At 37.3% G+C, this 5,040-nt stretch overlaps 2 protein-coding genes across 2 annotated transcripts in view; both read right to left on the bottom strand.

Annotated features, from left to right (window-relative positions):
• Positions 1-1,334, bottom strand: part of LOC102203076 (C-X-C chemokine receptor type 3-like) — an 18,336-nt gene extending 17,002 nt beyond the window's left edge. The window contains exon 1 of the mRNA XM_005736189.1: positions 1,321-1,334. The gene's annotated coding sequence lies outside the window, so the exon portion shown is untranslated. The remainder of the gene's footprint in view (positions 1-1,320) is intronic.
• LOC102202790 (C-X-C chemokine receptor type 3-like) overlaps positions 1-5,040 on the bottom strand; it is a 16,842-nt gene that overhangs the window by 11,059 nt on the left and 743 nt on the right. The window lies entirely within an intron of this gene.

Genomic DNA, 5,040 nt, shown 5'->3' on the forward strand with positions numbered 1-5,040 from the left:
ACTTCTTCACTTTCACTTCTGTCCTACTCTAAACCTCTGTATCTAATCTTGTTCTCATCTTAAACATGTTTTAAGTACTCAGAGGATGTCACGTGTCATCCTGTTGAGTATAATGACTCTGTTCTGCATGTTCTGCCAAGAATCTGCAAAAGAGCTGGAAATGACAGAGTGCAGCCAAATATAATCCAAGCCAAAACAACTTTCTCACAGCTTCACAGAAAATGTATTACTTTCACTTTCAGTCTCTATCTGTTCCACACAACATCTGGTCCTTACCTTGAAAACGACCCCAAAGACCCAGCTGAAAATCCCCCAAAACCAGTCACAAAGCTCAGTTGTCTGTGCAGCCCAGAAGGGCAGCATTAACAGGAGGAGGATGTCCGCGATACTCAGGTGGAGAATAAAGGTGTCCGATAGGCTCCACAGTCTCCTCTTTTGAACCAGAACTGTCAGGAGAATAATATTTCCCAGGATTCCAACAAAAAACACTATGGAGTACAGAGCAGGGACCCACACTGCCTCACTGCCTCTTTTCACAAAAGACTCATCCCCTGGATAGTCATAGGTGATGTTAGGGTCATAGTCAATTCCACTGTACACATCCAGATCATCTGTACTCATATTCATGTTCTGTTGAACCAAAACAAAAAGTTAAAACACATGTGTTGAAACACAGAGAGAAGACAAAAGTGCTGCAGTGCCTCAGAAGCTCTATGTCAGAATAGATTCCTCTCTCTTTCTTTCTCTCTGGGTAAAAGTGAAGTCAGTTCCCTGACATTTCCCTTTGGGAAGCCCAGATGAGCCTTTATAATACATACACAAACACATCACAACTCATATGGTGTGATGTAGCAATCGTGGAGTGGACATAAAAGGAAAGTACAGTACTCCGTTTCCCTTTGGTAAGCCCAGCTTATAGTGAATGCAAAACATACAACAACTCACATGTTGTGATTTAGCAATTGTGCGGCTGACATAGACGGAAAGTACAGTTCTCCTTAGTCACTCACTCTCTCTCTCTCTCTCTCTCTCTCTCTCTCTCTCACACACACACACACACACACACACACACACACACACACACACACACACACACACACACACACACACACATTTTTAATCTATAAAACTGCCTCACAGCTTTCCTTTTTACCGTTGTTAAAATAAAGCTTCTACAAAACCAGCTAAGCTTGCGCACACAGTTATTACAAACAGAAAGTAGACAGAATTATCAGTAACTGCCATGGCTGCCAGTAAAATGTTCATAATGTTAAAAGACATATTGTAGGAGGGCTGATATATGCAAACAAATGCACTTACTTCACATAAAGAGCTTCAGCTGCAGAGTTTGAGAAGCTTTCTGTGCGTGTGATGCTAAAAGCAGGACCTCAGTATGTCCTACCGCTTCAACTCCAAGTAAACCAGTGTTAAAGGATCAGTACTGGTCGGATGTTTCTCGCTTTGCCTGGGTTGACGTAGAATGCAGGGCAAAAAAAACTGTCAAAACCGCACATAAAGAGCTTCTAACACTAGAGGGAGCTGTTGACAACATGACTTTGTGAGATGGGATGCAGGGCAAGGGCACAGTCGTTTTAACAGCCACTTGACTTCACCCGTTCCAGGAATTGAATTTTAATCAAGATTGTCAAATTTGGATTAATTGAATTTTAAAAAAAATGCATTCCTTTGAAAAAAGTTTCAAAGACAAACTTTGATCGATACAAAGAGAAATATGTTGCAAAATGCGAGAACTAAGAGATAAGAACATTTCAAAAAACACAATTCTGTTGCTCCCTGGCAGCAAAATATACGAAATGAGATGTGGTTCAAGACTTTTCCACAACACTATATGTCACACAAAGCTACAGTAAAACAACAAAATACATTACATAATGGATATCCATTGCGGATTTTCTCCCATATCACGTATCATTTGTCTAGCTGTTTGATGTACCAATATGATAAATATATGTTACAGGTGGCTGTAGATATTCACTGTTGTTTCTCTCTCCAGACCTTCTATGGAATTATATTTATCCCATAACAAATAAACCAAGCAAATAATTTCATTTCACGGGTGCAATTAAATCACTTGCGTGTAAATTTAACGTTTAGTACTCAGCAGCCACGTGCAGAAAGAAGCCATTGCGCACGGGAGACTGTCTGATTTGCATGCGCTACGCCAGTTTTATGCTTTCGCGCATAGCTCTCTGCGAGAAATCCTGCTTTCCCGAAAAAACAACTTTTGACTGTGTGGACGCGAAGCCCAAAGGAGGACGGGGTCCTAATGTGATTGGTCACTTTAATGGCCACTTCAGGGTACTGCGGAAACTGAGTTACACGTGAGGAATTAAATTGCGGCCGAGAACAGAAATAATTTCACTGGCGTAAAAAAAAAAGAAAAATCATGACAAATATAATTCCATGGATAATATTCATTTGATTTAGATTTTTTTTTAGGTTTTTTTTAGGCCTTCTCTTGTACACTTTCTTCAGGCTTTTTAGGGACACACTGAGACCAGAGTAATATTTTTAATTATAATCAGAAATTCTGTGTCCAATATTACAATACACCCACAGGACCAAAATTATTTAATTAAATTACTTTACTTGTTGTTAAAGATGCGTAAAGAGCTTTAGAAACAAGCCATTTAAAACATCTTACAGCCGGTAAATTTCGTTGATGAGGTCTACTGGTCTCCAGGTTTCAGTTGCAACTTGAAGGCTGTCTACTGGTTTGGTCAATTTTCTTCTTTTGACAGAAAAATTAGTCTTAATTATTTTTACAGTGAAAAAATGCTTAGATTTGAAAAAAGAGAGCCTTATTATTACATGCATAAAGATAAAACATAAAGCCTAAAACTCAAACCTGGCAAAGAATGTAAACAAACATAATTAAAAACATCTATACAACAACATCAACAGCACAAACATTTAAGAACAAAAAGTTAAAATAAGGAAAGCAGAACAAATGGTGACTAAGCAGTGGTATAAAAAAGCATTCATATCCCCATTATGCTGTTACTGCTTAATAAAATCCTTGCCTTCAGGAGTTTTGTAACCAATGAAAAGAGTGTAGGAACTTGAATCTCACTTTAAATACAGGTGTTCTGTGAAGGTCTCAGAGATTTGTTGGTGATCATCAGTGAATAAAAAGCATCATGAAGATTAAGGGATGCACCAGACAGGACGGGGATGAAGTTATGAAAAAGTTTAAAGCAGGGACAGGTTATAGAAACATTTCCCAAACTCTGAACATCTCACAAAGCAATGTTTAATGCCTCATCTGAAAATGGAAAGAGTGTGGCACAACTGCAAACTACCAAGGCATGCTCATCCACCTAAACTGACAGGCTTGACATGCCTACTTGCAAAATGCTGTGTGGTGGAAAACTAACACTGCACCCCATCCCCACCATCAAACATGGTGGTGGCAGCCACATGATGTTCAACCTGTTCAAGGCTGCAAAAGGATTATGACTCAAACAGGGGTCCAGATGTAATTATTATTGTGAATCTCTGGTGAGACTAGAAAATTGCCGTTAACAGAGGCTCTCCATGCAGTCTGACCGAACTGAAGCTATTTTGGAAAAAAGGAATGAGCAAAAAATATAGTCTGTAGAGACATACCTGAAAAGACTTGCAGCTGTAATTGCAGCAAAAGGTGGTTTGATAAAGTATTGATTCAGGGGACTGAATACAAATACATGCCACATGTTTCAAATTTGTAAAAAATGTTTAACACCATGTATCATTTTACTCCCACTTCATAATTTTGCACCACTTTATGTTGGTCTATTAGATAAAATCTGAATAAAATACATTTTGGTTTGTGATTGTAATGTGAGAAAATGTGGAAAAGTTCAAAGAGTATGAATACTTTTTCAAGACACTGTAACTTTCAGGCTTGATTATTGTTTGGCCAACTGATCAGTATGAGAGTAAGATAAGATAAGATAACCTTTATTAGTCCCACGTGTGGGAAATTTGTTTTGCTACAGCAGAAAGTGGACAGTACAAAGTTAGAGTAGAGTACAGAGTAAGTAACAGTTTCCTAGTGACTGGTACAAAATTGAATGTTTTAATGTTGTAATGCTTTCTGTTACACAGAACTGTGACTGAATAAAAGCAGTCCTTTAAATAAGACTGGTATACAACTCCATCTGTTTTATTCGGGGACTCAAGTGTATTACACCGAGTTTGTATCCATGCTGCTTTTGGAAATAGCAGGATTTCCAGACGATGTGGATCCCAAAGCACTCTTAAATGAGGATTTTTACTTTCAATTTTAAGAGATAAATACATTTTTGCTAATTAATGAAATAATTAAATTCATTGCAGTTTTTTCCTCACAAAATTTCTTAAAGAGTTTTTTTTAAAACTATCCACAAAGCACTACATCTTTTAAAATTGAAATTTACAATCTACAGAGATTTACACAGTTCATTTAGCATGTTCAAACACTTCTTAAAATTGACACATTTAAAACCAACTCTTAAAAAAAAATTACTATCAACTATATGGATAATTGGTGGAAAATAATGTACATAGTTTGGAAATACTGTATATTGTTGATGAGGGAATAATAAATGGCACTTTTGCTGATGTAAAAGTTTTAGCTGTATAAAGAACATGTGGAACATTATAAAAAATGTTTTAGACATAAACACACATTTTAAGCAAAAATCTTAAAAGCAAAAATAAAATTAAAATAACAAATTAACAATTAAATAAGTCAACATGTTCCTTTATGGTGATTTTACTTTCAGTCTGAAGGCTACTCCGCAGCACTGACTAAAGGACAGGAGCTGGAGATGTTCCTATTTTCATTCGAGTGAACAAGACTAGAAATGAGTACATCAGCGGGATGGCCCAGGTTCAACAGTTTGTAGACAAAGTTAGAGAGACATGGCTGACATGCTTTGGACATATGCAGAGGAGAGATTGGAGATATAGTGGACAAAGAATGCTGAATGTGGAGATGCCAATCAGGAGCAATCCACAGAAGAGATTTACGGATATAGTGAAAGAGACGATGAA

This window comes from Pundamilia nyererei, unplaced genomic scaffold (assembly GCF_000239375.1).
Source record: "Pundamilia nyererei isolate P.nyererei 1_Seehausen unplaced genomic scaffold, PunNye1.0 scaffold00067, whole genome shotgun sequence".
NCBI lineage: Eukaryota > Metazoa > Chordata > Actinopteri > Cichliformes > Cichlidae > Pundamilia > Pundamilia nyererei.